Source organism: Mobula hypostoma, chromosome 15 (assembly GCF_963921235.1).
Source record: "Mobula hypostoma chromosome 15, sMobHyp1.1, whole genome shotgun sequence".
In the NCBI taxonomy this organism is placed as follows: Eukaryota; Metazoa; Chordata; class Chondrichthyes; order Myliobatiformes; family Myliobatidae; genus Mobula; species Mobula hypostoma.
In genome coordinates this window covers 15,824,783-15,849,193 of record NC_086111.1, presented here as the reverse complement: position 1 = coordinate 15,849,193, position 24,411 = coordinate 15,824,783, and the positions used below count along the sequence as shown (strand labels likewise).

The window sequence follows — 24,411 nt, the reverse complement described above, 5'->3', positions numbered from 1 at the left end:
CAGTACAGATCCCTGAGACACGCCACTAGACACCGGCCTCCAATCTGACAAACAGTTATCCTCCACTACTTTCTGGCGTCTCCCATCCAGCCACTGCTGAATCTATTTTACTACTTCAATATTAATACTTAACGATTGAACCTTCCTAACTAACCTTAGATGTGGAACTTTGTCAAAGGCCTTACTGAAGTCCATATAGACAACATCCACCGCTTTACCCTCATCAACCTTCCTAGTAACCTCTTCAAAAAGTTCAATAAGATTTGTTAAACATGACCTTCCACGCACAAATCCATGTTGACTGTTCCTAATCAGATCCTGTCTATCCAAATAATTATATATACCGTCTCTAAGAGTACATTTCCATCAATTTACCCACCACTGACGTCAAACTCACAGGCTGATAATTGCTAGGTTTACTCTTAGAACCCTTTTTAAACAATAGAACAACATGAGCAATACCCCAATCCTCCGGCACCATCCCCGTTTCTAATGACATTTGAAATATTCCTGTCAGAGCCCCTGCTATCCACACTAACTTCCCTCAAGGTCCTAGTGAATATCCTGTCAGGACCCGGAGACTTATCCACTTTTATATTCCTTAAAAGCACCAGTACTTCCTTTTCTTTAATCGTCATAGTTTCCATAACTACCCTACTTGTTTCTCTTACCTTACACAGTTCAATATCCTTCTCCTTAGTGAATACCGAAGAAAAGAAATTGTTCAAAATCTCCCCCCATCTCTTTTGGCTCTGCACATAGCCATCCACTCTGATTCTCTAAGGGACCAATTTTAACCCTCACTATTCTTTTGCTATTAATATAACTGTAGAAACCCTTTGGATTCATTTTCACCTTACTTGCCAAAGCAACCTCATATTTTCTTTTAGCTTTTCTAATTTCTTTCTTAAGATTCTTTTTACATTCTTCATACTCCTCGAGCACCTCATTTACTCCATGCTGCCTATATTTATTGTCGATCTCTCTCTTTTTCCAAACCAAGTTTCCAATATCCCCTGAAAACCATTCTCTCAAACTTTTAACCTTTCCTTTCAACCTAATAGGAACATAAAGATTCTGTACCCTCAAAATTTCACCTTTAAATGACCTCCATTTCTCTATTAAATAAAATATATATAAATATACATATAAAATATATATTAATGACTTGGATGAGGGAATTAAATGCAGCATCTCCAAGTTTGCGGATGACACGAAGCTGGGTGGCAGTGTTAGCAGTGAGGAGGATGCTAAGAGGATGCAGGGTGACTTGGATAGGTTAGGTGAGTAGGCAAATTCATGGCAGATGCAATTTAATGTGGATAAATGTGAAGTTATCCACTTTGGTGGCAAAAATAGGAAAACAGATTATTATCTGAATGGTGGCCGATTAGGAAAAGGGGAGGTACAACGAGACCTGGGTGTCATTATACACCAGTCATTGAAAGTGGGCATGCAGGTACAGCAGGCGGTGAAAAAGGTGAATGGTATGCTGGCATTTATAGCGAGAGGATTCGAGTACAGGAGCAGGGAGGTACTACTGCAGTTGTACAAGGCCTTGGTGAGACCACACCTGGAGTATTGTGTGCAGTTTTGGTCCCCTAATCTGAGGAAAGACATCTTTGCCATAGAGGGAGTACAAAGGAGGTTCACCAGATTGATTCCTGGGATGGCAGGACTTTCATATGAAGAAAGACTGGATGAACTGGGCTTGTACTCGTTGGAATTTAGAAGATTGAGGGGGGATCTGATTGAAACGTATAAGATCCTAAAGGGATTGGACAGGCTAGATGCAGGAAGATTGTTCCCGATGTTGGGGAAGTCCAGAACGAGGGGCCACCGTTTGAGGATAGAGGGGAAGCCTTTTAGGACCGAGATTAGGAAAAACTTCTTCACACAGAGAGTGGTGAGTCTGTGGAATTCTCTGCCACAGGAAACTGTTGAGGCCGGTTCATTGGCTATATTTAAGAGGGAGTTAGATATGGCCCTTGTGGCTACGGGGGTCAGGGGGTATGGAGGGAAGGCTGGGGCGGGGTTCTGAGTTGGATGATCAGCCATGATCATAATAAATGGTGGTGCAGGCTCGAAGGGCCGAATGGCCTACTCCTGCACCTATTTTCTATGTTTCTATGTTTCTATTACATCCTTCCCATAAAACAAGTTGTCCCAATCCACTCCTTCTAAATCCTTTCACATCTCTGCAAAATTAGCCTTTCTCTGAGCAAAAATCTCAATCCTGGGTCCAGTCCTATCCTTCTCCATAATTATATTGAATCTAATAACATTGTGATCACCGGACCCGATGTGCTCCCTAACACAATACCTCCGTCACCTGACCTATCTCATTCCCTAACAGGAGATCTAACACTGCCCCTTCTCTAGTTAGTACCTCTATGTATTGCTGCAAAAAACTATCTTGCACACATTTTACAAACTCCAAACCATCCAGCCCTTCGACAGAATGGTTTTCCCAGTCTATGTGTGGAAAATTAACATCTCCCACAATCACAACCTTGTGCTTACTACAAATATCTGCTATCTCCTTACAAATTTGCTCCTCCAATTCTCGCTGCCCATTAGGTGGTATATAATACACCCTTATAAGCCTTACTACACCTTTCCCATTCCTCAATTCCACCCAAATAGCCTCCCTAGACGAGTCCTCTAATCTATCCTGCCAGAGCACCACTGTAATATTTTCTCTGACAAGCAATGCAACACCTCCCCCTCCTGCCCCTCTGATTCTATCACACCTGAAGCAATGAAATCCAGGAATATTTAGTTACCAATCACACCCCTCCTGCAACCATGTTGCACTAATAGCTACAACATCATATTTCCAGGTATCAATCCATGCTCTAAGCTCATCCACCTTTCTTACAATGCTCCTAGCATTAAAATAGATGCATTTAAGAAAAATGGTTAGTACCCCCTTACACCAGGCAGCATCACAGTAAATCTATGCAGTGACAATTCTGCTGTCCTTCCTGCAGTATGAGCCCAGTATTACAGACGGTCAGTAGCCACTTTATTAGATACACCTGTACATCAGCTCGATCATGTGGCAGCAACTCAATGCATAAAAGCATGCAGACATGGTCAAGAGGTTCAGTTATTGTTCAGACCAAAGATCAGATATGGGAAAGACATGAAATCTAATTGACTTTGACTGTTGAATGATTGCTAGACAGGTTAGTTTGAGTATCTCAGAAACTGCTGATCTCCTGGGATTTTCACACACAACAGTCTTTAGAGTTTATAGAGAGTGGTGCGGGAAAAAAAAACACATCCAGTGAGAGGCAGTTCTGTGGGCAAAAATGCCTTGTTAATGAGGAGAATGGCCAGACTGGTTCAACCTGACAGGAAGGCAACAGAAACTGAAATAACCATGTGTTACAACAGTGGTGTGAAGAATAGTATCTCTGAATGCGCAACATGTTAAACCTCGAAGAGAATGGACTACAGCAGCAGAAGACCATGAACACACACTCAACAACCACTTTATCAGGTACAGGAGGTACCTAATAAAGTGGCCACGGAGTGTATAGTACTCTTTCTGTGGTTTTTATGAGCTCCTATATGGATTCAAGTTCTGTATTACTCACTTCTCATAAACCTAGTCCCCAGCAGTTTCTCCCCAAGGTTTTCATCCACAGAAGTTTCGGGCGACTTGTGAACTTTCATTTGTTCTTCAACATGTTCCTGGAGATATCTTCTGGTAGGGGTGTCAAAAACAAGGGCATAGGTTTAAGGTGAGGGGAAGCAGTTTTGAGAAGAAGGATTTTCACTGGGTGTGTTTGATATTTGGAAGTCGGCAAATCTCTGCAAGTCTGCTGCGGAAATTGGGGCCCAGTGTCTGCGAATCCACGAGTCTGCTGGAGGCTGGAGACCAGAATTGGCCTGTTCTGGAGTTAGAGGATTGTGTATGAGCATAGGGAGGGAGGAACAGAGGTTTGTTTCGTTGTGGTTGCTTTGTTGCTTGTGTTCTGTATTGTTCTGCCAAACATTGTGGGCAGGCCGTGTTGGCGCTGGAATGTGTGGAGAAACGTGTGGGCTGCCCCCTGTTGGTTGTTAATGTAAACAACGCATTTCACTGTATGTTTCGATGTACATGTGATCAATAAATCTGAATCTGAACCTGGTGGAATCAGATGTAGCTCTTACATTTAAAAGAGAACTAGACAGCCACTTAAATAGGTAAAGCATAGAAGGATGTGATGCTAATGTGGGCAAATGAGATTACTGTAAGTGGGCAATCTACCTGACTGGCCAAATGGCTCACTTCTGTGCGACATGAATTGATGAATCAAACACCTTGCCCTCAGTCACTCTGACCCAACCTGCCTCTACCCTGTGGCCAGGCTGATAGACCCTTGGCTAGTCTTCGGCTGCCAAATGCTGATTAATACTCCTTCCATTCTTTGCCCAGGCTGCTCAAAACAGTGTCCCAGAGGTGAATCATTTCCATACACAAGTCAGCCTCCTTTTGTCACTTCTTGTTATGGTTACTTACACTGAAGAAAATACTCTCTGCACACTAACTGGGGAATAAACAGTCAATTAAAGAACTGGTTCTTCATCTATTTCCACAGCTCATTATATGTCCTTACAACTTACTAACTAATTTACCTACCAAACTAATAGATGAGTAATTAAATGCCCAGCCAAGCTAATCTCTTCAGCCTTCACAGTGTCCAGATCCCTTTATTATCCCTTAAATGCCTTTGTCATATTTACGTCCATCACCAACCCTGACAGGGCATTCCAGGCACCCACCACTTTCTGTGTAAAAAACATGTGTCACACATCTCCTTTGAAACCTCCTCTCCCCTGAAATGCACCCCCTCTAGTATTAGACACTTCCTCTATCTATGCCTCTTGTAATCTTATAAATGTCCATAAATTCTCTCATCATCCTCCACCGCTCCAGAGAAAAGAGCCCAAGCCAGTCTAAGCTCACTTCATTGCACATGCCCTCTACTGCAAGGTGACATCCTGGTAAACCTTTTCTGTTCCCTCTCCAAAGCCTCCCCATCTTTACGACAAGAATTAAATGCAAATTTCCAGATGCAGCCTAACTAGAGTTTTAGAAAGCTGAAACATAACTTCCCAAGTCTTGAGCTTAATGCTAACAGTGTACTACACACTTACATTTGATCTCCCAAAGTTCAACACCTCACGTTTGGCCTGGTTAATTCCATCTGCCATTTCTCCGCCCATATCTACAATTGATCTACATCCTGCTGTATCCTTTGGCAAACCTGTAAGCTTTGGCACCTGTTCCCTGGAGTAGATCTGAGTTACTGAATGAAATATCTGCGGGGAGTTACCAACCACATGCGGCAAGCTGCTTCTCCACCTTCCCTTACACTTCACAAACTCTAGAATATCTGCAGATGCTGGAAATCCAAGCAACACACACAAAATGCCAGGGGAACTCAGCAGGCCAGGTAGCATCTATGGAGAAGAGTAAATAGTCGATGTTTTGGGCCGAGACCCTTCACCAGGACTGGAAGGGAAGGGTAAGAAGGTGGAAGGAGGGGAGGAAGGAGTAGAAGATGGCAGGTGATAGATGAAAACGGGAGAGGAGGATGGGGAACTAAAGAGCTGGGAAGTTGATTAGTGAAAGAGATAAAGGGCTGGAGGAGGGGGAATCTGATAGGAAAGGGTAGAAGACCATGGAAGAAAGGGAAGAAGGAGGAGCACCAGAGGGAGGTGATGGGTAGGTAAGGAGATAAGGTGAGAGAGGGAAATGGGAATGGGGAATGGGGAATGGTGAAGGGGGGTGGGGGGCAATTACCAGAAGTTTGAGAAATCGATGTTCATGCCATCGGGTTGGAGGCTACCCAGATGGAATATAAGGTGTTGTTCTTCCAACCTGAGTGTGGCCTCATTGTGACAGTAGAGGAGGCCGTGGACTGACATATCAGAATGGGAATGGGAAGTGGATTTAAAATGGGTGGCCACTGGGAGATCCTGCTTTTTCTGGGCAACACTCACTGCAAAAAATCAGCAGGTCGGGCAGCATCCGTGGAAACGATCAGTCGACGTTTCGGGCAGGAACCCTTCATCAGGACTTACTCTAGCATCTCATCTCTTTTACCAGTCCTGCTAAGGTCCCGGCCCAAAACGTCGACTGTCTACTCTTTTCCATAGATGCTACCTGGCCTGCTGAGTCCTTTCATTTCACTTCCCTTACCTTGCCAGTCTTGACATGTGCATCTATCCAGTCATAGTAAAAGCAACATGGACGCCATATTCCAAATCAGATGAGCTTTTAACAGTGTGCCACTTTGCAGAATGTACCTGTAGATGTTGCCTGTCCTGCTGAGTATTTCAGAGTTTTTATTTTGATTTAAATTAGCCATTAGCTCTGAGCCATTGGAGCATGATCTGGACTACCCAGAGGTGAGTGTCACAGTAGTGATACTAGTAGATCTGCTGTCTCACTGTTCTGGAGACCAGGTTCAATCCTGACCTTGGGTTTTGTCTGAAGTATTCACATTCTCTCCGTGTGAATTTCCCCTGGCTGCTGCAGTTTTCTCCCATCTCCAAAGAGGTGAAGTCTGGGAGGTTAACTGGCTTTTCTAAATTTGTACAGGAGTGTGGTAGAAATTATGAATTGATAGGAATGTGGAGAAAATTAAATAAAGGGATTAGTATAGAATTAGTATTTTAAAGGGATTTCACAGAGAAACAGGCCCTTTGGCCCATCTAGTCAGTACTGAACTATTATTCTGCCTAATCCTACCGACCTGTACACAGACCGTAGCTCAGCCTCCCCTCCCATCTATGTATTATCTAAACTACTCTCAAGTGTTGAAATCTATCCTTCCACTGGCACTTTGTTCCACACTGTCATCACCCTCTGCGTGAAGAAGATTCCCCTCATGTTCCCCTTAAACATTTTACCTTTCACTTTTAACTTATGACCTCCACTATGTCACCGACTGCATAGTCTGTATCGTTGCTACCCTGTTGCTGCGTGAGGATTGTTTTCCCGTGGGTGTGTGAAGATTGGTCTCCCGTGGGTTTGTGAAGATTGGTCTCTTGTGGATGTGTGAGGATTGGTCTCCTGTGGGTGTGTGAGGATTGGTCTCCCATGGGTGTGTGAAGATTAGTCTCCCGTGGGTGTGTGAGGATTGGTCTCCCGTGGGTGTGTGAGGATTGATCTCCCGTGGGTGTGTGAGGATTGGTCTCCCGTGGGTGTGTGAAGATTAGTCTCCCGTGGGTGTGTGAAGATTGGTCTCCCGTGGGTGTGTGAAGATTGATCTCCCGTGGGTGTGTGAGGATTGGTCTCCCGTGGGTGTACATTCTTGCTTCCACCACTGTTCCCATTTTTTTTTAAAAGCTATTATTCTGGGTGATCTCAGCTAATTAACCGAAGCATTGATTGGCAGCTTTGTACTGCTGTGGTATCATTAGCCGGTGACGTGGCTTGGGGCACTGGCGTTGTTTGAGATGGCACAGAGAGCAGCAGACTGCTACTGTGCTGACAATCTGTGCTCTGCTCATCCAGTCATGGTCAGTCTGAGGCACTGGGAGCCACGTACCTAATGCTGATCCTGTCACAACGACAGCAGCCAATAAATCCCTTCAGCTAGGGTTGCGGTGTGCAAACATTACCAAGTTTTCATTTTGTTCCATAATCTGCCTTCTGTGTATTGCACAGAATCACAGTGGCCCTATCACAACATGCTCCTGCACCTGTTCTCATATCATTGGCAAACTTGGGAAGTTTACAATTTGTTCCTTTTTACAGACATCCACCAGTTACATCCCTCCAGCCTGAAAAGGACCCATTTATTCCAACTTTATTTTCAATGTGACAGCCAGTTTTCAAACAAATGGTGGGATTTTAATAGACACAGAGAACTGGGTTTTCACATAGAGAAATAAGTGGTGCTGCTGGTGGAGTTGCTCTGGAGATCTGCGTTCAGTTCTGACAACACTGTTCATCTGGAGCTTCCATCTCCCTGCGATCGAGTAAATTTACTCCGAGTGCTCCAGGTTCGTCCTCATACCCCAAAGACTTACAGGTTGGTAGATTAGTCAGACACTGAATTGTCTGATTAATTGAGGTATGGAAATCATGATCTCACTTGTGTTTGATTTTGTTCTACCATGGCCCATAATGTCAAAATGTTTGGATATAGCCCAACTGTGGAGACAAAGACACTAAAGTGGGATGGACAGTTATTGCAAACATGATGGGAAGAAAATGGAAATAGTGTAAGAATAGTTTGCTAATGGTTGGCAAGGACTTGATAGTCTGAAAATCGAGTATCTGTGATATACCACTCTGACTATCAAGATCAAAGTTCAAAGTAAATTTATTATCAAAATATGTTTATGTCACCTTTAGAAATTATCTTGCAGGCATTTAAAAAAAGACTATAAATAACAAAGGCAAATAACAACCACTGTGCAAAAGATGACAAACAATAAAACAAAGTAAGTAAGTAATGCTGAGTTTTACTTCCTTGAAAGTGAGTCTGCAGTTGTGGAGTCAGTTCAGTGTTGAGCTGAGCGAAGTTTTCCACATTGATAAAGATGTCAAAAATTTTAAAAGATGACAAGTTCATAAGATGAACAAGAAAAACATATTGGATCCTTAAGGAGACTAGAATACAAAGGCAAGGAACTCTTCAGAAATCTGCTTGAATCCTGTGTCCAAGTCATGATACAGTAGTCACAGTGGCCCCTGGAGAGGTGGTGGAAGGATTGCACGGTACAGCATTGCTTTGTACTACTGCTGAATAACAACACATTTCATGACATTTGCCGGTGATATTAAACCTGATTCTGATTCTGAGGAAGAATTTTGGTTAAAAGTTGAAACATCCTAATTGAGGAGGTTTAAAGGAAGATCTAAGAGTGGAATACACTGTTTTAAAGTGTTTGGCTTCTGTCAATAGCCAGAGGACACAGATTATTGACATTTAAGTTGAACTCTTTAGTAAATCGACGGGATGAAGGGAATCATTTTGTCTGCGCTGACTTGCTTTGACCTGGAAAGGATGGTGGGAGGAGACTTCATGTCAGCGTTCAAAGGGAGGTAGAGTCCTAGAGCCGCAGAGCTCTACAGCACAGAAAAGGGCCCTTCAGCCCATCTAGTCTGTGTCAAACTATTATTCTGCCTAGTTTCATCAATCTGCACCTGGACCATAGCCCTCCATACTCCTCCATACCTCTCCCATCCATGTACTTATCCAAACTTCCCTTCAGTGTTGAAAATGAACGTGCATCCATTATTCCACCGGCAGCTCGTTCCACACTCACACCACTCTCTGAATGAAGAAGCTCCCCCTCATGTTCCCCTTAAACCTTTCACTGTTCACCCTATGACTTCCCGTACTAAATACCTTGAGACGAATACTCATCGGGCTCTGGGGAAAGCAGGAACGGAGGAGTGACAGCAGCAATAGCATTTTAACGGAGGTACAATGGTCTCTTTCTGTGCAGTACATCACGTACACATGAGCAGAAGGAAGATCGAACATGAGATGATGGGGGGGATGTACAGGGGCAGCCACAAAACTGATCTGAACTGTAGTCAAGCTAAATCACTCAATTTTATCCAGAACTGTTCACCAAATGCATGGGTGAAAGAAAAACGGAGGGATGACAGAGGTAAGCTTTCTCTACAGAGAGTGACGGGTATGTGGTACGCCCTGCCAGGGGTGGTAACGGTAGAGACTGATACAGTAGGGGCATTTAAGAAACTCTTAGACACATGTAGGAGGGAAGGGTTAAATTGATCTTAGAGTAGGTTAAAAGGTCTACAAAACATTGTGGGCCGAAGGGCCCGTACTATGCTCTATTCCTCTATGCTCGAAGTACTGAGGACAGAGCAGAGGTGGGCCTCAACTCAGGAAAGTCCAAAGGACTTTGACATTTCGGGTCGGAAAGCCAGTTTCTGAGGGAACATCAAAGGTCTCCCACACCCGAGGGGCAAAACCATCCGTTATTCAACCCACAGAATAGAAATCACAGTAGAGCAGGAATGAATCTTTAGAATATTCCTGCTGTCACTTAGTTCAGGAAAATATCAGTGATCAAGTCTTACCCCTATATTAACTCAAGTCGCCAGTAGCTTGTTGCCAGAACTTACCGCGTTGTGGAGAGGTAGGCGAAGGGCTGTGGAACGGAGCTGGGAGTTTCTGTGTCCAGTGTGGCTCGACCCGTTGCTGAGAAGTTTCTGGGATGGCCAGTGGGAGTGTGGGGCTTTTAAATGAAACACTTGCGGGACTCAGCCACAGCAGGACCTGCGGGGAAGAGAACCAAAAGCAGCCTCAGCTCAGCCAGGGTGAGAAAGGCACTGAGCACCCATACATTCTCCACACTGCACCCCTCCCTCAGCCACAGATGAGATCCCAGCCTGCTGGGACCAGTCCTGTGGTATGGAAGCTTCAGCCTCCAAAATTGGAACAGTCTGTAGGTAGCCACGTAATTAACGAAGCTGTGACAGTGACAGCTTCAATGACCCTCTCATCCTGAAAGAACACCTGGGTCCTGGCTGCTCGGTGTTTCATTAACACCAGTGGCATCTTTAATTACAAAGAAATGAAATACTAACCATTCCAAAACTAACAATCTGCCCTGCGTTCCGAATGATGGGGATGCTCTCTCTCTCATGTTGTTTGAGTTACTGGAGCTGGCCGAATGATCAGATGCTGCAGAATTTCAATCCAGTTAGTTAAAGTGATTGATAATTTGAAAGGTGGTCAATGAAAATGCTGTATCATTGGTCAAAACCTATCAGATCACAGATCCGCTCCCTGACCTGGTCAGCCCGAAAGGTGAGTCCAGACCCCAACAATGTGTTTGATTAGTAAACCGTCCCTGAAACAGCCCGTTGAACAACTCTGCCAAAAAAAAAGGCAATGAGAATAAAACTAAACGGATTGCCCAGCGTCAGTCCCAGCTGGCATTGCAGGTTTGTTCCTCACAGTGATCTGGGACCAATGTACACTTTAGAATTATCCCACTGACAAACCAAGTACAGCCCACAGTCACACTCTCAGAGTCATACCTGTCAGCCAATCTCCTCAACTCCAAAACTTGCCTGGCCTTGCCACAATAGTAAGGTAATCCCCCCAGCTCTGGCTCAGATAATCTCTCTGCCACCCTGTCACACTCAGCAAGGATGGCGATGGGCAAGTGAACAGACAATGCGTGGACAAGAACCAAAGATCATCACAATCCTCAAGGATAGTAGAGCCCAACACATCAGTGCAAAAGGCAAGATATAAGTATTTGTAACTATCTTCGTGTGAAGTTTCAATGGGCTGTTCCATCTATGCTTCAGCCTATCTCCACTGTCTGGGGAACCAGTCGTAAGCTAATTTTATGAACTCCATGTGAGGCAAGCCCACCGGAAATTGTAAAGCCTATGGAGCTCTATGGGTTCACTCCAGCTGTAGCCACATGATACATAGTGAATGGAGGAAAGTGTAGGGGTGATTCAGAGTTAAATATTTTACAGAGAGTGTTGGGTGTGTGGAACGCCCTGCCAGGGATGGTGGTAGAGGCAGATACATTAGGGACATTTAAGAGAAACTTAGATAGGCACTTGAATGATATAAAAGTGGGTTATGTGGGTGGGTAGGGTTTGACTGATTTTAGAGTAGTTTATAAGGTCAGCACGACATCGTGGACGAAAGGGCCTATACTGTGCTGTACTGTTGGTGGGGGTTATTAGCACAGAACTTACTAATAACATACTGACTGATGCTGAGTTTATGGTTTCCATGGGTAACTTGTCTCATACCTCATTACAGGTTTGGTTCAAACATGGATACAATTGCCAAATTCGAGAGGTGAAGCAAGATTGCGCCTCGCAGCAACATTTGCCCAAGTGTGACCAAGAGGGCTCAGTAAAACTGAAGTCAGTGAGTGTTGGGGGAAACTGCACTCACTCAAATGATGATGGTTATGGTAGGTTAATCGCCTTAGCTCCAGCACAGCCCAGCTGATGGAGCTGCTTCAGCGACCCAGGTTCAATCCAGACCTCAGGTGGGTTTCTGTAGGTTTTGCCACACATCCCCATGACAAGATGTTTGGTAGGTTAACTGGCCACTGTAAATTTCTCCTAGTGTAAGTGGGAGTCAGAAGAATTAGGGGAGTTGATAGGCATGTATATAACAATTGGTTATAGGAGGGGAAAAGAGATTGATGGGGTTGCCCTGAGAGACAGCATAGACTCAAACATATAAATTAAATGAGTAGTACAAAACAGTGAGGCATTGTTCCTGGGTTGGTTTATTGTCCGTTCAGAAATCTGACGGCTATTCCTGAATCGATGAGTGTGTAATAATGAGAAAAGAGCATGTCCCAGATGATGAGGGTCCTCACTGATGGATGTCGTCTTTCCGAGGCATGGCCTTTTGAAGATGATCTTGATGGAGGAGAGGTTAGTACCCATGATGGAGTTGGCTGAGTTTGTAGCTTTTCCCAGTCCTGTGCAGTGGCTCCTCCCCACCAGGCGATGATGCAACCAGTTAGAAAGCCCTCCACAGTATATCTCTAGAAATTTGTCAGGACCATTGCGAGGGCTTTATCAAGGTAATGCTGGCCTTTTCTACCTCATCCATCGCTCTCAACCCCTGCACACAGCGTGAAATTGCTGCTATAAATCAGAGCCTAAGTTTCAATCACAAAACCTCCCACCCTTCTCTGTCAAGCAGCCAATTTTCCTATTTCATATTTTTATAATTGATAAACAAATCTGTTCTGAAATTGCTTTCCCTCCTGCATTTGCAGCTTGGAGAGTTGATGCAGAGATTCTGCTGTCCAGAGACACCTTGCCACCTGTCCCCCCAGGGGCTCTGTGGTCTGTCACTGTATGGCCGGGAGACAGGGCCCTCTGTCAGGAAATCACCACCCAGCAATTTGGCATGACTGAGTGCAGAGTGTGGTTTCTGTCAGCCCAGGCAGAGAGCTCCCCCAGCCCACAGGCACACCAGCTGTCAAAGTTATCACAGTTACTGAACGTCTCAGAGTGCCTCTCATATTCACAAGTGTTCAGTCATAGTCAGGACATGTCTAAAAAACACTGCCTGATTAAATAAAATTACAAATGTATTTGATATATCAAAACATCACAATCACATTTATAAATAAATAAAATCATTGAAACTAGGTAAATTCAGCATCATGACTTCCTTTTTATTATCTCGGTATGTTTACATATGGAACGAGCTGTCTCGAAGGCACGCAAAACAAAACCTTTTCACTGTATCTTGGTACATATAACAATACTAGTGCAAATAAAAAGATGCCAATACAATACCAATGCCAATACAGTAAAAGGATTGGATTTTCTTGAAATTGTCAACTACTGATTCCTGTCTCAACACCACCTGGAGAATACAGGCCAGCTTCACTGTGTCACCACACTCTGGGCTGCACCAGCCCACAGGGGAGACAAGATAGAAACATAGAAAACCTACAGCACAATACAGGCCCTTCGGCCCACAATGCTGTGCCGTACATGTACTTACTTTAGAAATTACCTAGGGTTACCAATAGCCCTCTATTTTTCTAAGCTCCATGTACCTCTCTAGGAGTCTCTTAAAAGACGCTATTGTATCCGCCTCCACCGCCGTCACCGACAGCCCATTCCACTCACTCACCACTCTCTGCATAAAAAACTGACCCCTGACATCTCCTCTGTACCTCCTTCCAAGCACCTTAAAACTGTGTCCTCTCGTGCTAGCCATTTCATCCCTGAGAAAAAGCCTCTGACTATCCACATGATCAATGCCTCTCATCTTATACACCTCTATCAGGTCACCCCTCATCCCGTACACTCAAAGCTGCTGCGCAGGTTGACTGTGTGGTTAAGAAGGCATATGGTGCATTGGCCTTTGTCAACCGTGGGATTGAATTTAAGAGCCGAGAGGTAATGTTACAGGTATATAGGGCCCTGGTCAGACCCCACTTGGAGTACTGTGCTCAGTTCTGGTCACCTCACTACTGGAAGGATGTGGAAACTATAGAAAGGGTGCAGAGGAGATTTACAAGGATGTTGCCGGGATTGAGGAGCATGCCAAGTTGCAATGGTTCACTTTGTTACCACCTTAGAAACAGTGCTAATTTCAAAAGGAGGTTTTTAAAATCTAGTAACCTTCATGTATGAAAACAAGCATCTCAGTTCAGTGTTGGCCTTAGGTAGGGGCTGGTTCAGACTGGGTTAATCAAAAGGCTGTAGACAAGCCCCAGTCCAAGAATGTCACCACGTAGTCCAAGCTGCCTCTCTGGTACAAAACTGTACAGTTTTAATCTTGATTCGCTATAAAGCACCACAGCATTCATGTTGTTTCCTGAACACAAACCATCCCCACCTCTGAAAGCATCTACAGGAGCCACTACCTCAAGAAGGTGGCACAAATCATGAAGGACCCCACCAGGCAGGCCATGCCCTCTTCTGCAACACACACAAACTGCTGGATGAACTCAGCAGACCAGGCAGCATCTATGGAAAAGAGTAGAATTGACGTTTCAAGTCCTGCCAAAGGGTTTCGGCCCAAAACATCGACTGTACTCTTTTCCATAGATGTTGTCTGGCCTGATGAGTTCCTCCAGCATTTTGTGTGTGTTGCTCGTGTGTGTCTTGTTTGTGATGCCCTCTTCTCGTACTGCCATAAGGTAGGAGGTGCGGAAGCCTGAGGTTCCATAGCACCAGGTTCAGGAACAATTACTTTCCTACAATCATCAGGTTCTTGAACTGACTTGCACAACCCTTACCCTACCTCAGCATCGGAACACTACGGACCACCTCTTGCACTACCATGGACTTGTCTCACATTATGTTTTTCTATGTTCTTTTTACACTAATGTCTTGTTTTTGTGATTTATTTTCTCTTTTCTGTCTTGTACAAATTATGTATGATTTATGCTGTGTGTGTTGTCTGTACCTATGTGCCTGTGATACTGCCTGAAGCAAATTTTTCATTGCACCTGTACCTTATTACGCTTGTGAACATGACAATAAACTAAACTTGACTTGATATTTTATTCTTTGAGGCTGGAATGCAGCATAAGTAATGGGGGCCCAGTGTAAATTGGTGTATCATTGCTACAAGTAATGAGGCATGGTGATAAAAAATTTTATTGCATGACATTCATACAGATTATTTCATCATATCAGTACATTGAGGTGATTGACTGGCTCTCTGTTGTATCTGATGATGACGACATGAAGAGCCCTGTGTGGCAGTTTCTGAAGTGGAAAATCCATTGCATTGGAGCAGTTCCATTCTCTTGACCTCTGAAGTCTGGGTCTAGTGTTACGAAGAGTCATCACAACTAATGGTCTTCCTTGGTCGCAGTGGATGAACACGGTATCTTCTGTGCCTCGTCATACCATTCAGCTTCCACAAAGTGTTGCAGAACCGCCTTTATGGCTGCTGGATTTCACTGCGCAATTCATCTGCCCAGTCCTCCGGAGCCTAACAGGCATGTCCCTGTCTCACTGGGGTATGTAACCCAGTGACTGCCCTGACCTGGCTTAGCCCAGATGTGAAAGCGGTGCACTGGTGTACATTGACATAATACAAGAGAAAAGCAATAACAAAATGCAGAATCATTACAACTACAGAGAAAGTGTAGTGCTCTTCGACAGCAATGTGCAAAGCCATGTCGAGGTGGATTGTGAGGTCAAGCTCACCTGTAGCACCAGCACTCATGCATTCACACATGGCTCCGGAGCTCTGATGAAAGGCCTCTGATCTGAAATCTTGACCAGTCCCTCTCTCACAGATGCTGCCTGACCCACTGAATGTTTTCAACCTTTTCCATTTTGAATTCAGCTCCAGCTTTCACCTGGCTTGTGTACAAACCAAAACTACCTGCAACAACCCTCACACCAACCAACTCCGTGCTTAGCAATGGTAACATAACTGCATGTTTGTGGTTTTCCTTATCTCTAACACCCAATGTAACCTGTGCCTGTTTCTGAATCACTTCTCTGTATAATTCCAGCTTTCCTATTATCAAAATGTACAAATTTTATACCTTTGCAGTTTACAAAGAATCCTAGAGTCTACACAAGCTTTTCAAATCCTCACTGCTATGAGATGCCTTGACTAAATCCTAAAGGGAAAGTATTCACTCGCAGAAAAACATTATGTCTTAATGCTTAGTTATGGAAAGAAATGAAATTTACTTTAAAATGTTCCTGCTTTTGACCTCATAGGTAATTTGAGTCTATTAGGAAGTTGGAGACAATGACAAGAGGATGTCCATTAATGGCACAATGACCCAAATGCACATTTAACGCTGAAAAATATTTAATTGTGTATCAGGTTCCAGATCCTGTTTATGCCTTGATACCAGCAAAGAGTTAATGTGTTTATAGTCAAGTACATCTCCATTCCCTATCACCTCATCAGACATCTATGTGAAGAGCTTCTGTTTTCGGTTCTGAGCAGGAAGAACATGCTGTCAGCATAGCAACGTCTCAGCACTTCTCAATGGCTTTGTTCCATGTTACTTCACTGTGAAGAAGAAGGCTACATGGTATAGAATTGTTTAGATCTGCAGATCACCCCAAGGCATTTCTCAATCAGTGCATTGCATTTGGACCATAAGACATAGGAGCAGTCTTCGGGCATTCAGCCCTTTGAGCCTGCTCCACCACTCGTGGCTGTTACTGTTTATATGGGAGCATGCTAGCCAACCTATACACAACAAGATCCCACAATGGTTATCCGCTTTTAGTGGTGATGGATCTGTTCTGGTCAGGAAACCAAAGATCTCTTCTGCCCAAAGTGCCATGGGATTAAAAGATCAGACTGGACATTTTATCTCAGAGAGGACACCTCCAACAATAAGCCCTTCCCTCAGGAAGGCACTGCTGGTATGGATATGGAAAAGGAGCGTGATCTGTGACATAGGGATCAGAGACAAGTGTCCAACCATTCAGCCTGCACAAACTTAAAAGCCTACAACCGGCAGTGGATACAATGCAGTCCATCACAGAAAAATCCCTCCCCGCCATTGAGCTCATCTACAAGGAGAGCTGGCACGAGAAAGCAGCACCCATCATCAAGGATGCCCACCACCCAGGCCATGCTCTCTTCTCGCTGCTGCCATCAGGAAGGAGGTACAGGAGTCTTAGGTTCTAGTGTAAATGCATGTAAAATAATGAATCTCAGTGAGATACTGTAAATGTACTTTGATAATAAATTTACTTTCATCTTTGAATTTTGAAAACTTGGCTTTAGTGCATGTCAATATTCTGATGGATCTACGCCCACTGGTTGTCTGAAGGCTTCTATCTTGTTTACCCTGACATTCAAATATTTACAGAACTTCATGTGTTCAGGTCCACCCATTGCAATCGGTGACAATATTCTGAGTACAGCCTGTGGCTGAGAACTGTACAGTGGTGTGACCCCACAGCAGTCATACTAAACCCAACCCCACCCCACCTCACAACTCACAATACAGACTGCTGTAACTAATCTACACAGCAATCCACATTGATCAATTAAAACCATATTAAACTTACTAACAAAACATTTCATAACAGTGCACTCTGCCTTTTCCAGGAAATCCAAAGTTCAAAGTAAATTTATTATCGAAGTGTACATATACAAGCCTGAGATTTGTTTTCTTTCAGGCATACTCTGTTAATCAAAGGAACACGATAGAATCAATGAAAGACAGCACCCTACAGGACTGACAAACAACCAATGTACAAAAGACAACAAACTGTGCAAATAGGAAAAAAACAAAACAAATGATAAAGATAATAATCAATAAATAAACAATAAATATCAAAAACATGAAATGAGTGCTCCGTGAAAGTGAGCCCATAGGTTGTGGGAACAGTTCAGTGACGGGGCAAGTGAAGTATCCTCTTTGGTTCAAGGGCCTGGTGGCTGAGGGGTAATATCTGTTCCTGAACCTGGTGGTGTGGGTCCTGAGGCTTCTGTACCTTCTTCCTGATGGCAGCAATGAGAAGAGGACATGGCCTAGGTGGTAGAGGTCCTTGCTGTTGGATGCTGCTTTCCTGTGACAGTACTCCATGTAGATGTGCTCAATGGTAGGGTGGGCTTTACCCATGATGGAGTGGGCTGTATCCACTACTTTCTGTAGAATTTTCTGTTCTGTGGTGCTTCCATGCCCATCTGTGATGCAACCAGTCAGGATACTCATCACCATACATCTATAGAAGTTTGTCAAAGTTTTAAACGTTATGCCAAATCTACACAAACTTCTAATGAAGCAGAGGTGATGCCATGCTTTCTTCATAATTGCCCTAACGTGCTGGTCCCAGGACAGGTCCTCTGAAATAACACCTACTGTTCAAAAGATTGGATTGGTTCCGAAGAACCAGCGTGAAGGGAGCCCGGTGTCATTAAATTCATTTGTAACTTATTGAAGGAAGTTGTGGAGATGTGTTTATTAGCACCTTTCTAATTGGTTCAAACAACATTGGCTTGGTCTGTAAGTTACTGGAATGTACCAAATCTACTGCATTTGCTGGTGATTAATTATTGAAACTTTGTCAAGGAAGCTTCATCGTGGACACAGCATTGAGGACATCTACAAAAGACAATTTTTCAAAAAGGTGACATCCGTCAATAAAGACCCCCACAACCCAGGACGTGCCCTCTTCTCAATAATACCATCGGAGAGGAGGTACTGGGGCCTGAAAACACACACTCAATGTTTTAGGAACAGCTTCGTCTCCTCCACCAGCAGTTTTCTAAATGGACAATGAACCAAACCCTGAACACTACCTCACTATATTTTGCCTCTTTTTGCACTCTTTATTTAATTTAATGTGTTTATATATATTTATTATTGTAATTTATCATAATTTTATGTACCCTGCTCTAAAACAATAAACTTCACAACGTAATCTGTCATTACTGACTAGTAATCAGTGGCTACCTGATCAGCAACCCAGTTCTAAAACTTCCAGAAATGGCCAACAATACCTTTAACCAGTGCAATAGTATCTCACTGGGTTTCTTTCTGGCATCATGCAAGAGGAAGGTTGGGGTGAAGACCCTACAAATGTTCTCATTTACTTCCCCTTCAGATTATCCCACCAGCATGTTCCTGCTCGCCTGGCCAGAGAAGGTGTGTTATTAAGCTGGAAAAGGTACTGAAATGATTCACAAAGACGTTTCCAGAATATGTGGGCTTGAACTATAAGGAAAGGCTGGATAAGTTAGGGGTTTCTCCCCTGCAACATAAGGGATTGAGGTAAGACACTATAGAAGTTTAAAAAATGATACAGTGGATGGTCACAATATTTCTCCCAGGGTAGGGGAAGAAGCTCTTTTGTTTTGTATTTGCACAGTTAGTTGGGGGTTTTTTGCCCTTCCTGTTGGGGAAGCCTTTCATTGATTCTATTGTGTTTCTTGCAATTACTGTGAATGCCTGCAAGATAATGAATCTCAGGGTTGAAATGGTGACATATACAGTGTGAACTTTGGTAATAAACTTCCTTTGAACTTTAATGCTAAAGGGTGCAGTTTTAAGGGGAGAGGGGACATAAAGGATGAGGGGCAATGTTTTCACACAGAGGGTGCTCGGTGTGTGGAGGGAGCAGCCAGAAGAAGCTATAAAGGTGGATCCAGTTAGCACATTTAGAGAATATTTGGACACGTACATGGATAGGAAAGAGTTTAGGGACATGGGCCAAAGCCAGGCAAATGGGACCCAGCATGGATGGATATCTTGGTCAGCATTAGGCTGAACAGCCTGCTTCTTGGTTGAATGACAGTCACTCTTTTACCTCCTCCCTTCCTGGCCAGAATCTTCTGCTACATCTCCCTTCTAAACTGTTGCCTGCAGTGAACTTGGAAAGAAAACTTCAGGGACCTGGGGGTCCTATCAGTGCCATCAAATAGTGTTCAGAGGGAGACATGATATGTTCATCCACAGAATGGTGGAACACTATCCCCAGATCTCAACTCATCTGCCATCGGGTAAAACTTACAATGATGTTCTGACTAGGTCAACATTTCATCCTCAGGAGTTGACTATGTTGTTGGATTCAAAGACCCTTGCACCTCAACCTCTGGGCACTGCATCTTTTAATAACTGTTGCGTTATAGTATAGGAGATGTACGGTGGAGCACTGTGATCTGATCCGGAATACACTACAGTAACAGCTTGCACGTGCAGAAGTGCCAGGATGTGAATGAGTGAGCTATTGTGTGTCTGTGTGTGTGAGGAATAGTGCGGTAAGGTCGTGGCATTATTATTTGAGTGTATTCAATGGGTCTGTATACTGCCTGTGTGAATGAATGGATTTATGTGTTGTTAATATATGTATGTGCTGCTCTGTGCGTTTGACTAAATGCTTATATGCATTGTAAATGTACATGTGGCTATGTATGTCAGTGGATATTGTTAACGTGTTTGTTGTATAGATTAGTGTTTGTGTGTGTGACTGTGTATTTCTCCGCCCGTGTATCCGTGTACCAATCCGTGTATTGTCAATGTGTGTGTGTGTGTGTGTGTGTGTGTGTGTGTGTGTATGTGTGTGTGTGTGAGAGAGAGAGAGAAAGAGAGAAAGAAAGAATGAGAATGTGTGTGTTAATTTTGTTTTTCATTAATGTGTTCTTACTCCGGTTACAGAACGCTGTTGTTTGATTTGCTTTTGTAGATTTTAATTATGACATGTTATTTACCGGCGCCGGGGACAAGCGCCGATCGGACGTCGGAGTGCGTTTACGGTGGAGTGCGTTTACCATGGAGTGCGAGATGTTGCCCGTCAGTCCTCCTGTGAGGGGTTGTTCTGCCCAGTGGAGGGGACACGCCGAGAATCGGTTGGGCATTGACCCGGGACCCAACGTCTGCTGGATACGGACAATCCGTGGGTCCCTGAGACCACGGAAACCCGGCTACATGTCCGGTACCTTACGCGAGACAGAGAGGAGAGAGAGATAACAGGTAGATCGATAGATAGAGAGAGAGTGAGTGAGAGAGAGAAAGAGAGGGAGAGAGAGAGTGTGTGTGTGAGAGAGAGAGATGGAGAAAGAGAGAGGGGAGAGAGAGGGGGGGACCGGATACCCCACACCAAGCGCCCGGCACACAGTGGTCTTTGTTTGGGCGGGAGAAGGGACCAGAGCGCGGCGCAGAGAGCCTTACCCCGTGTGTAGATCCTTGTCGCCACCGCTCCGCATCCCGGCTCCAGCTACTTACCCCCGCGGGGGTCGTCCCTTAACCGGCCTCACCCCTCGCACCGGCACACACAGTCCTGCATGCGCCTGTTCCAACCTCCAGACCCGACCGGTCGCCTTGTCCCACCCTGAGTCCAGTCACTCCTTCTTTCCCCGGTATCAAGGCAGGAGGGTCATGCACCCGTTGAAGAGGCTCTGCCTTGTTAAAGCCGGTTCCGCGGTCCCCGTCATTTCCCCTGCAAAGCTCCGACTCAGAACTGGCAGCTGCTTCAACGATCTCTTGAAGGAATGTCCACGCTGGTACTTAAGAGTCCAGAACCGGTGGACAAGACTGAGTCTTGTCTCTGGGGAATGAGTAGGTTGGACGCCGTGATGCTCCCGCGACGGAGAAATCTCTCCCAATGATAATTTAACACATTAACATCAAGTAGACGGCGAGAGAGCTGGAGAGGCGAGTCCTCCCTCACAGCTGGAAACCAGAACCTCACTGGGACACAGTCTCCATCGTCCTCAGCCGGCGAGAGCCGGCAAACTTTTCCCGAAAGCACAGAAAATAACCTCTTCCTAATATTAGGGAAAGATAGCACCTATCTCCACATGACGAGGAACGATAAGATTCGGAGCAAACAGTAAATAGAGAGGTAATTAAATCTATTGACATTTCGGGAAAAAATTGGAAGCACTGCCCCGGATGCTCGTACCTGACAGTCAATATTTCTCGGCGCTGATCCCTGATGCGGTTCTATAATAGTTACTTTGGGGTAATGTCCAGTTCCCGTCGGAGCAAAATACGGTCCCGGTTAATTCCGTTCGAGTAAAGTCTGTAATATCATGCTCGGCACGACTGGCAAATCCTGATATCTGGCTTGGAATGACCATCAGTGTAATGGGATTATTCCTAATACTTGGAATATACCTGCTTTAATATTTGGTTGGATAATACCAAGTTCCTATCCGTGGGTTGGATTAATGTCCGGTTTTTAGCATTTGGCTTGCGCAGATGTTTAGGTTGGAGTGAAATCCAGCTCCAAATGTGTTGCTTACGAGAATGTCTTGATCCTGATATTTGGGCTAGAGTCATGTCTAGCTCTTGGTCAGTTGGGTAGGGTGATATCCAGCTCCTTATGAGTGTAATATTCTGTTCCTAGTGTAAAGTCCAGTTCCTGATTTGGAACTTAATTCCCATTTAGGAAGGAGGTGGGTATTGGGAATTTTATAGGTTATTCCAGTTGCTGCAGAGATAAAGAACAATGAGCACATTCATCCTTACTGAAATACCATTTCCTTAGCACGATTGTTAACAAATCTCACCACAGTCTGAACTCGCTAAGCTCAAAGACAATGGTCGCTCAACAACATTTCCTTTTCTATGTTAAAGAAATTACAAACATGGCAACAAGGCCAGTCCACTCCATTTCCTTTCGGGTGTTCATGTACCTTCCTCTTAAACACAACTAGATCTCCACGATGATTCCGGGCAAAGCACGCATTACATTTGCTTCTTTTGTAAATTGTCCACTGTGAAGTAACCTCCAGATGCTAATTAGTTAGGTCTTCATTTAGTTCCTGATAAGAAAAAAATACAAAGGTGTTGCGGGAACCTGAGGACCTGAGTTAAAGGGAAAGGCTGAACAGGTTAGGATTTTATTCCCTGGAGGTTTGGGGAATGAGGGAAGATTTGATAGCGATTTATAAGATTATGAAGGGTACAGAAAGGGTAAATGCAAGCAGGTATCTTCCACTGAGGATGGGTGAGATGAGAACTAGAGGTCATAGGTTAAGGGTGAATGATGAATTATTTAAGGAGAATATGAGAGGGAACTTCACTCAAGAGGATGGCAAGAGCATGGATTGAGCTGCCAGAAGAAGTGGTGGATGGTGCGGATTTGCTTTCAACATTTAAGATAAATTTGGATAAGTACATGAATAGGAGGAGTGTGGAGGGCTATGGTCCTGGAGCAGGTTGATGGGACTAGGCAATGTACCAGTTTTACAGAGACTAGATGGGCTGAAGGGCCTGTTTCTGTGCTGTAGTGCTCTGTGACTCTCTAACAAAATGGATTAACACCGCCTCCTGATGTCTGAGTTGGAGTAATGCCAGTAATTGACAATCGGTTAAGTCAATGTCTGGTTGCTGCTGTTTAGATTAAGGCAATGTCCAATTCATGATCTTTGATAATTAGTACTTGGTTTATCATTGTCACATGTACTGAAGAACAGTGAAAAACTGTTTTACATGCCGTCCATACAGATTGTTTCATCACAAAATTGGTGCAGTCTTTCATTGATTCTATTAACGTTATTATTCTATTATAGATTTATTGAGTATGACCATAAGACCATAAGACAAAGGAGCAGAAGTCAGCCATTCGGCCCATCGAGTCTGCTCCGCCATTTTATCATGAGCTGATCCATTCTCCCATTTAGTCCCACTCCCCCGCCTTCTCACCATAACCTTTGATGCCCTGGCTACTCAGATATCTATCAATCTCTGCCTTAAATACATCCAATGACTTGGCCTCCACTGCTGCCCATGGCAACAAATTCCATAGATTCACCACCCTCGGACTAAAAAAATTTCTTCGCATTTCTATTCTGAATGGGCGCCCTTCAATCCTTAAGTCATGCCCTCTTGTACTCGACTCCCCCATCATGGGAAACAACTTTGCCACATCCACTCTGTCCACAAGAAAATGAATTTCAGGGTCATATATGTACTTAGATAATAAATTTGCTTTGAACTTTGAACATCATACAGTGCAAGGGAAAAGCAGAACTGAAGCAGAACCAGTGTTACAGTCACAGAGAAAGTGAAGCTTATGAGGTCAAGAATCCATCTTATCATGAGAGGTCGATTTATAACAGTAGGATAGAAGCTGTCCTTCAGCCTGGGTATGTGCTTTCAGACTATTGTGTCTTTTGTCCAATAGAAGGGGAGAGGAGGAAATGTCCAGGGTAGGTGGGGTCTTTGATTATGTTGGCTGCTTTACTGAGGCAGTGGGGTGTAGACAGTCCATGCTGCCTCAGGAAAGCAACCAACATTTTCAAAGATCCCTTCAGGGCCAAGACCCTTCAGCAGGACTGGAGAAAAAAAGATGAGGAGTAGAGTTAAATGGTGGGGGGGGGGAGGGGAGGGAGAAACATAAGGTGATAGGTGAAACCAGGAGGGGGAGGGGTGAAGTAAAGAGCTGGGAAGTGGATTCCTGAAAGAGATAGAGTTGGAAAAGTGGGAGTCTGATAGATTAGATTAGATTAT

General features: G+C 44.2%; 1 protein-coding gene across 3 annotated transcripts in view; it reads right to left on the bottom strand.

The window, feature by feature from the left end:
* grm2a (glutamate receptor, metabotropic 2a) overlaps positions 1-22,002 on the bottom strand; it is a 73,149-nt gene extending 51,147 nt beyond the window's left edge. Inside the window, exons 1-3 of one of the 3 annotated variants that reach the window (XM_063067775.1) lie at positions 21,124-22,002; positions 10,115-10,268; positions 3,606-3,715 (exon numbers count right to left, since the gene is read on the bottom strand). The gene's annotated coding sequence lies outside the window, so the exon portion shown is untranslated. The remainder of the gene's footprint in view (positions 1-3,605; positions 3,716-10,114; positions 10,269-21,123) is intronic. The other 2 variants (XM_063067774.1, XM_063067776.1) reach the window with 2 other exon arrangements.
* Positions 22,003-24,411: the final 2,409 nt, after the last annotated feature.